General features: G+C 42.6%; 1 protein-coding gene across 19 annotated transcripts in view; it reads right to left on the minus strand.

Annotated features, from left to right (window-relative positions):
- EBF3 (EBF transcription factor 3) overlaps nucleotides 1-10,000 on the minus strand; it is a 130,619-nt gene that overhangs the window by 25,400 nt on the left and 95,219 nt on the right. The window lies entirely within an intron of this gene.

Consider the following 10,000-nt stretch of genomic DNA (forward strand, 5'->3'; position numbering starts at 1 on the left):
TCCTGGCTGGAAAGCAAGGCCCACCCCAGGTGTTGACATCCACAATGCTGCCTGTGTGTGGGAGTGAACGGAGGGACCGTCCTGCCCTTCAGTATGTACAACTGCTTTTTAGTCCCTTAATTTTGTCTGGCCTCTGCTTTTAGGCAGCCCCAAAAGGCATCAGGGAGAAGCTGGCAGGGAATACTGGGATGCAGTGCTGCTCACAAAGGAGGACACAAGGACATGTAGGCATTGAATGAAAGGGAATGGCTCCAGACTGAAAGGGATTAGGTTTAGATGGGATCCTGGGACAAATTCTTCCCTGGAGGATGGGCAGCCCTGGCACAGGTGCCCAGAGCAGCTGGGGCTGCCCCTGGATCCCTGGCAGTGCCAAAGGCCAGGCTGGGCACTGGGCTTTGGAGCACCTGGGACAGTGGGAGGTGGCCCTGCCATGGCAGGGGATTGGATTTTAAAGATCCCTTTTGGCCCAAGTCTGTGATAGGAGTTAACCAAGAAATACTAAAAGAGTGTTTTGAAGGCGAATTTGTGGCTTTGACATCTTTGAATACTATTGTCAAATCACTCAGTTCAGGAATCATCCATCCCTCTCAGGCTCTGCTGTAGAGTAGGTCAGAACATCCCCAGCAGAATAGACTTTGTACTTAAAAGTGGAGAGAGGTAAAAATTAGGGAAAACACTCCCTGGCCTGTTCCAGTCACCCACCACACCAACCAGTGCCTTCCTCCTCCAGGAGGGATGGAAGGAGCACAGCGTGAGGGGAGAGAGAAAACAAGGGTGAGGGGCCAGAGAGATGTCAAAGAAACAGCCAGCATCTTCCCCAAATGTGTGGCAAGTTCAGGCTTAAATACACTCTGTGACTAATAATCTGTCCCCTGATTTCCAAGAGCCTGATGCCAACCCTTGTGGGGTCTCAGCAGGGCTGGTGCACCCTCACTGCACGAGAGATGCCAGGAGGCTGCTGAGAAACATCTGATGGGAAGACCATGGTGGTCTTCTACCCTCAGATAACCCTCAGGGATTCTCAGCCCAGCCCCTCCAGGCTGTCCCACCACAGGACCTGGGCTCTTGGCACACCTTTTGGTGGTGGCACTCAGCGAGGAGCGAAGCACTAATACCTCATGACCCTCGATTCCTCAAGGGCATTTCCACTTTGACTGAGAACGATTGTGTTCCAGGCTCTGATGTTTGCCAAAAAAGTCATTACCATCATAATAGCTGCAGATTTACTTTAAATGAGTGAATGAATGGATGAGATGGAGAAGGAGCAGGAGAGGGAGAGGGAGAGAGCAGGGGAGAATGAATGAAAAGCACTTCACATGCCACACAGCCCTCTGAAAATGACTGAAGCAGGCAGTGCACATGGAATGGGACCTCAAACACCCTCTGCTTGTGTGTGCTCTCCTCTCCTCTCCACATCCAGGGCCGCTGGGTGAGCACCTGGATAGAAGGATGACATGTCTGGTCCCAGAGAGCCACATGATGCTTGGATTTATGGGAGGGGACAGCCTCACCTCACACGGACACGGACATGGACAAGGACATGGACAAGGACATGGACATCACCCCAATGTTCTCCGTTGTACAAGCATCACTCTGCTGCTGTTGTGGGTATTTAGAACCAGTGATACTGGATATTTGTAAATATTTAAAGTCTTAAAAGGTGAAGTCTGAAGTAGGGAATGGAAAGCACTTGGAGTTAACCCACTTGGGGTGTTGGTCAATGGAGTTTTTGTATTAGACCACACCACACATTCCAGTGTGAGAGGAGTTTGCAGGGTCAAATACCCACAAATTTACCATCATTTAAAGTTACAGAATGAGAAGATCATGAGAAACTGGGGATCACATCAGTAAAAAACAGCACCAAGGAAAAGGACTTGGAGGTGTTGGCTGATGGGAAATTCTAGGTGATACAGAAACGTGCCCAGAGGAATTTTTTACAGGGAGGGTGGCAGGCCTTGGCACAGATTCCCAGAGCAGCTGTGGCTGCCCCTGGATCCCTGGCAGTGCCCAAGGCCAGGCTGGGCACTGGGGCTGGAGCAGCTGGGACAGTGGGAGGGGTCCCTGCCATGGCAGGGGGGGCACTGGGTGGGCTTTGAGGTCCTTTCCAACCCAAACCACTCCAGTTTTTAGCAGGGAACATTGCAAGGCAGGGACTTGGCACTATTTCAGTGAAGGAGAAGGAAATCTGTGTGATATCAAATCATAAATGCTCTCATCATGCCAAGGAAATCCCACAGCCCGACACAGACAGAACTACAACAAAACATGGCATTTTATGAAAACAACATATTTCTAAAATAACAAAATATTGTACTCCAGAAAAGAGGCATATTCCTGATTTCCTAAGTGTGTTACCATGTGCTACCACATCAAAGCAGCCAAATGTACATTTCAACTGCTCAATACTCCAAGGTACTTTACTAATTAAGATATATTTTACTGGAATAAACTGAGCTTTCATCTATTTTTGCATTTGGGTTATTATTTGGGAGTTTATTCCTTTGCTAGGCCACTCAGCTGAGTAAATATCTCTTATTTACAGATAGGTCTGTGTGGATCCATCCCCATCCACTTGTTTCCACATCTTAGACAATCATGCTGGAATTTTGCTACAAGAGCCTGAGAGAACAGAAATTCCACCTGAAATTCGCCTGTGCCACAGAGCTGGATTACACAATCCTTGTGCAATAGAATAATTTCAGGTGCTCTGAATATGAGAGCAATGAAATATAAGAATTTCAGGTACTCTGGAAACGATGCTTGATGGCAGCAAATGGCAAATGTGATCATTTGCCTGTCATCACTGGCTGAGCTCTTCAGGGGTATTTATCCATCTCAGAACCATATGAAATCTGTGATGCCTCAGCAAACATCTGTAAGAGCTGGAATTCTGCACAACTTCTCCCCATTTATATTCGGCAGCGATCACCCAGCATAAGAATATAATACTGTCATATTTTAATATAATATTTAGACAAATAGGACTTATAATCAGATCCTTAAGATCATCTAACAGAGCTCCTACAACTGTATTCCTCTGTTGTATAATAATTTAAACAAAAATAGATCTTACTCAAAGTTGTGAAATCTCTATATTACTAGTGGATATTGGAAAAATACCTCAAATAACTCACAGACTGCATTGAGTCTATAAAAAGCTTTATTAAATGCTTAAGCACAGTGGATGTTGCCACTTTAAAAAAAGAAAGCAAGCCTGGGTTATTATTTTAGTCATTCAGAATTCTGTTAAATTATCTGTTTAGGTTTCAATGGAAATTTAAAAATATTTATGCATGCTAAAATATACAGATATAAAATATATTCCAAATAAAAATACTTTTGTATGCCGAAGTTATTTATCTTAGAGAAAACTGCAGATGCTGAAGGTTTTTAATTAAGCTAACAAAATTCAGAGTTTTCTGAGGAGCTATAATGCACATCCAAATTTAACAAGTTCTCAAGATTTTGCAAAAAAATTTTCTTTATTTCCATCCTTAACAATTTAATGAGTTGGGAATTTTGCAATTAAAATTTGAAATTATCCAGTCCTAGATTGCAACTTTCAAGCTTGTAAAAGCCTGGGATAGCAAAGGGAATTCATCAAGCATGGATTGCTGGGACAGCTGCCTGCATCCCTGCATCTCCTGCTCCACTGGCACATCCACAGCCAGTGGGCATCCCTGGAAAGGACCATGGAATATTCCAGCTGGGATCAGCACCAGCTGACCCTCAGCCTGCTCCAGAAGAGAGCCCCAGCTCTACCAGGGAGCTTTCCCATCCACACCAATTCCCATGGCTTCAATGGGAGTTGACTCAAAAATCAATGGTCATCCACAGGAACTGACATTCACCTCGCAAGTCCTAGAAATTCTTGTAAAATAGAAATACTAGTGGACATCCAGCAGATTTTTGGAAATGCTTTTTGACATTTTTCCTTAGGAAATTGCATTCGCTGCAGTTGTGATAATTTATTATTAAAAAAAAAAAAAAAACAACGCAGATGAGGCCTCGGCCAGTGCCTTTAAATCAACTTTCATGAAAATCATCTGGCTAAAAGAATGTATCTGTAACACACAGATTTCTAACATGAAAATACTTCTGAGCTTTTTAATTACAGCAGTAGCACCAGAATATGCAACAGAATGAGTTTCAAAATACAGCAAAATCATTATTTTCCTTAACCACGAGCTTCTGGATATTTTCCTAATTTCCATGTCATGTTGCTCTCAACACAAAGGCCACAAAGTCCACATGTTTCTTTTCATCTCCACAGCACTTTCCTGAGAGTACAAATTAATTTAATGGGAATACTGGTGTCATGGACAGCAGCAACCAGCCAAACCCAGGAATTCACCTGGATATCTTCCAATGCAACCCAGATTTGTCTGTTTGCTCTCTTGCTTTCATAATACGAAAACAAGAAAAACATTTTTAGTGAAAGATTTTATTTCCTGTCCTTCCACCTATTTTCCTTGATTTGAAACTTGGGGAAGTTTTCAGCCCACATGGTACAATCAGGCTATAGTAATAAACATTAGCAGTAAAGCTAAAGTTATAGAAAGAAAAATAGAATTAGACAGTTTAATATTCAGGAAACTGATTTTACTGTTTAACTCCAACAACAAAAAATAAAAGAGAAAAGCCATTTTTCCCCCTTCTCAGAGAAAACAAGGCAAAGGTCTTATTCAGCACTCAAATTTTCCTGATTATTACACGAAGCCAAGATGACCCTTTTGTCCTTTTTTTTTTCCTTTTTTAAGATGAATTGCCATCGCTTCGCTGCTACGTTTTGTCAGTTTGGGCACAGCAGAGTCAATACCTTCACCTTGACACGGAAACTTTGTGATTTATCAGTGGTGCTGTGACTCGGTGCTACCACGACCTGGCGAGGTGCAGCCACTCATGGCACCGAGAGCAGACTTTGGTCACAGCTACTTGGAAAAAAATAAAGCACTCTCTGATGATAGACAAATGTGTCTTGTTAGCAACAGCCAAAAAGCGCTTGACTTGTACTAATAACAAAAAGGCCATGTTGGTCACCATGGGTCTAAAGACGAAGCACCCTGTCACTGCCTTGGTTGGGAAATTAGCAAATAATGTTCCTTTTCCTTGATAAATGGGTGACAGTTCTCTCTCACCAATCATTTTTTAACATTTTGATGCATGTCTATGATCCCGCTGGAGGAACAGAAAAGTTTACTGGCCCTCAATTTTCCGATGATGAATGGAACACTCTAAATGTGCGATTTCTGTATGAGGTATAGTTCATTTTAAGCAATTCTAGTAAATGGGTGTCACTGATTAGGACAAATAGTCTACTTGTGCAATAGCACAAATGGTATGTCTCATTCTTCTGGCCTCCTTTGAGACAGAAAAGAAAGGGGACAGCAATGACCCTGATAAACCTGGAATTGCTACTGTTTAAAAAAGAGCTATTATATAATATACATTATCCAACACGCTATTGACTTGATGCTACTAAATCATGTCTGTATGTTTAGCATTGGCCTATTAATTAAAAATGTATGTCATGCTCAAAAACCTTCTTTATACGAAGAGACATTTCACTAGAATCCCTTCCCCTTTGACTTATTGCTTTCAGAAAAATACATTTTACTCCAGGCCTATAAAGCAGTTTTACCCATTAACAGAGACTTTCTGGGTCTGACTCTTGAACACTAAACTTTGACTTGCTTATAGAGACCCAGCTTGAAGAAAGGCCAAGAATATCTGTTCTATCTCGATTTTTTTTTCCAGCTTGCTAACAACTGATACTGACACAGGGTCTGATCAATAAATAACCAATAGTGTAATAACAGTGACTGTAAGTTGCTTCAGGACAACAGCACTTAACAGGAAAAAAAAAAAAAAGAAATGCAATATATATGAATTAGAAATGCTGAGGATTTCATTAAAATGAATGTAACTGCTTTTTCTTTTTTTTAAGGCTTTCCAATAAAAGCCTGGATACATTCGGTATATTTTTAGCATTCCTCTCGCAAAGTCACCAGATTTCATCCTTCAGAGCAATAATTGAATATGTACAAGAAATAATCAGGTGATTTAAATTTAACTAAGGCCTTTGCCGTGGAGTTTAGCATAGTAAAAATAGTATGATTTGTGGGAGGCAATTAACAATCATTTGCTCTGTGGATACAAGTAATTTGTTTAAAGAGCACTGACCTATGAGACAGCCAGTTTGCGTTGGCTGTGATGGAAGGGAGCTATTGACTCTAAACAGTGTAACAGCGCCATTGACAGAACCGCATTTGAATGCGCACAAAAGATCTCCCAAATACTTGAGGAACGCGAGATCTTTCCGAGGGGGACGCGGGGTGGGGGCCAGCCCAGGAGAGCAGCCAAGGCGAGGTCTCCAAGGCGAGGTCTCCATGCCGAGGAGAGGGCGAGCCAAGCCCAAAAACCCGGGCAACGCCACGAGGGCAGAGGGGTTCCCCCGCCGGGGCCGTGCCAGCCGTGCCGCGCCACCAACGCCCCGGCAGTGGGGACCCTGGGCCACCAGCAATGGGCTCACGAGCTCCAAATCCAACGCGAGGCTTCGCGCTGGGGAATCGTTCTCCTGCTCACATCCAGCAGCAAAGGCACTGCGGGCCTGGGCATGGCTCCACGGGCTGGACATCTCCGCGTTCTGCTGGGGACGTGGTGGCGGTCGGATGCCACAAGGGTCCCCTGCCAGGGATCTGCTGCCTCCTGACAATTTGGGGCATTGCCTCAAAGCCAAAGGAGCTGTCAAAATAGGGGCGTGCAACAAAAGCCGTAGGGTGGAAGCAGCCAGCATGAAAAGTTCCAAGGGCCACGAATCATTCTTTGGAACTGTTTTGGTATGCTCTAGATCAGGCCGTGCACCCTTTATTTGCTTGGGAAACTACACAAAACACAGAGAAAACAGGAAGGCAGTGGCACAAACACACTGTAAACACAATCCTGCTGCTCAGCTGAGAGCAAACCAAGAGAATCTGCAGAGCTTAAAATATGTGTGCAAAGGTGCAATTTTATCTGTAACATAATTTCATTTCGAAGCATACAAATCACAATTTGCCATAATCAAATAAGGCTGCAGTGCTTATATTCTAATTAAAAAATAATCTCTGATATTTAATTTAGAAACCTGGAAGACTGTACCAGCAAAATTATGGCTACCTGCACCGACCACTCGATTTACCCACAGACAGCAAATTTTTCAGGTAGCGCTTTTAAAATTAGTATTAAACAAGCAAATGCTGCACCGCTCGATATGTATTAAAACAAGTATTGTACCCAGTTATTAATTTGCACTATTCACTTTTAAATGCAGCAAATACCTCATTAATTTAATTTTAGGTGCCCACCAGTTTATATTGCATTTTACAGTCTAGAAGGCAATTTACTATTAACTGGCAATTACATACAGAATGATTGTTAATTCTGCTCCTAAGTGCTAGCTGCTTGAAAATTGTTATCTCTCTCTAATTTTTGACCTTCTTACAACAGGGGTGAAGTACACTGGGAATACAAAGGACTAGTAGAGAAGAGCCGGACATGTCATTTGTGACTCATTCTTTTAATTCACCGTGCTAATCAACTGAACTGCCACAATCTCCCAAGGTAATTGTATCTTTATAATAGTTGAAAGCAGCGGGCAAAAAGGCATGGATAGATGGGGAAAGGCCTTGCCTTTGCCTGCTGGGAGCTGGCGTGCTCCTGCTTCTGCGCCGGGCTAATGGGGGCTTTGGAGAAAAATCTGGAACTTTCGCATCTCCCTGCCCTGCTGGTTTAATGTCTCAACTTCTGCGCTCACAAAGGCTTTGTGCACCACACTACACTCTTGTTTCATTATTCCGCAGCCTTGTTGCCCTATGGTCTACCTCCTGCCGGGAAGGTTAAATGTTAGAGTGCCAAGCCAGGCTGCAAGCATGGTGGGACACTGATGGGAAACAGATGCCCTGGGGACCCGGCCCCTCCCTCCGCCAGGCTACAGCATTTTCATTTTCTGAAATACAGCAAGGCTTGGCTTCCCTCTCAATGGCAGCTGTAATTTCCAAAGACTATCTTAGCCACCCGATCACTCTGGGATAACGCACAGCAGAAGTTTCTCTGTCAGGCAGGCTCTGGCTTTCTCTCTCTATTTTCTTATCGCTGGGATATTGGCTTTTGTTTCCCTCCAAAGGTGTTTTAAATATCTATTCCTGTTAAAGTCTTGTTAGTTACATTACTTTATTACAATTTCATTCCAGTGGGAGAAGCTCCTGACATTCTCATGATCCTTTTGAGCATCTTTACTTAGAGATAAACACAAAAGACAACCCCAAGAAGGAAAAAAAATGGTTTGTTCTTCCAGTTCCTTAAACATACTAGAAAGAGTTCCACTTCCACATTAGAAAGAACCTCAAAACAGCAAAATTAGCCACATTTGCAAAATCTGCTCCTCAGAAATCAGTTAAAGACATTACTCTAAAGCAAGTTAGAATTCCAGGCTCTGCCCTGAGAGCCAGACCGTCATCTGGTTCAAATCTGCAGCGCTTCCCTGTGCGCCGTGGAACTGCACCAGCTCCCAACAGCTCAAATATCTGGAACTTGGGCTAAGGCTTTTAATTCATTCATTTTTTATTTTGTTGGACACTTCTTTTAGCTTGTCATACTTGCAGGATACTCGGCTGTAGCTTTGCATAAACTCTACACATATATATATATATATATAATGTGTGTGTGTGTGTGTGTGTGTGTGTGTATGTGTGGGTATATATCTATGTTCCTATATATATATATATATATATATAATATTATTTGTAAGAGCATTTCTAGGCCCACAGCAGTGACAGGCCTACCTATGCTCACCACCTTTGCAGCAAAACAACTCTGCCTTTGGGGATAAATCATCTGCCTCAAAAGCACCACAGTCACCACCGTGCCATTTGGAAGCTCTGGTGAAACCAATCCTAAAGAACAATAAATGCAAATATTCTCGCCTTCCCTGGCTAGCAGTGAGGAACCTAAATTTGGATGCCAGCGTTTTTGCTCAGGTTTTGATTTCTTTGGGAATAGAGAGAATACAGGAATCTCAGGTGCTACCATCACTTAAAAGTTTTTTTCAACAATAGACCTTAGGCAGACACAAAAACATATCCAGGATGCACTAACCATTTCAAAAGTCCTCCCTTAAAACTACCCAGGAATGCACTTTTCCCATTAGATCTAAATTAATAGATAGAAACAGTTGCAGTCTAGTGGGAAAATATTCATCAAAATGCACATCATCTGCACATCATCTGCAATCTGCATTATCTACCCAATAAGCAGCAAGGACTCTCCCTGAATCCCTGCAGTCTGTCGAGTAAACAGTTAAGGCTCTTTGTTTTCAAAAGAGAGATTGATTCATCAGATCAAATTTATTACCTAGAATGCTCGTCCAAAAGTACAGTAAATTAAATCACTATTTCTCCCTTTTCCCTCCCCTCACCTCAGTTAAATTCATTGGTAAATGCCAGAAAAACTCTAATACACATTTCAGATAAAAAGCCAGCAATACTTCATCCCAAAATAAGAATTTTCATATTAAAACCGCTGCAAAACCACAAAGTTCCGACTTTTTCTTGTGCTGTTGTAAATTAAAATCAAATGTATTTGAAAGAATTGGCACAAATAAATAATTCCCAGGCTTGTGAGATTGTATCCCAAGTTTTAGGTCTGAGGGAATCTTTATAGACAGATTGTGAGTAGGGTTGGATAAAGTCATTTGGATCCAACAACAGCTCCTTGAACCCATGCCTAAAACTTCAACTGAGCCTTCAGGGAAGTTCAAGAAGTTTGGATAGATGGCCTGAAAAATATTTTGCATCATGAACACTTCTTAACTCCTTTTTCTGGCTGGAGGAGAGTAGGAAATACCATTGTTAATCTATTTCTGGCCAATATGAAAACAGGAAGTAACAGACATCTTGTGAGGGAGCTGGATCCCATGGGACATGGGGACATTTTGAGACCCAAGAGGTTGGATGGGCCC

The sequence above is a fragment of the Lonchura striata genome, chromosome 6 (genome assembly GCF_050655825.1).
Source record: "Lonchura striata isolate lonStrDom1 chromosome 6, ASM5065582v1, whole genome shotgun sequence".
Lineage (NCBI taxonomy): Eukaryota > Metazoa > Chordata > Aves > Passeriformes > Estrildidae > Lonchura > Lonchura striata.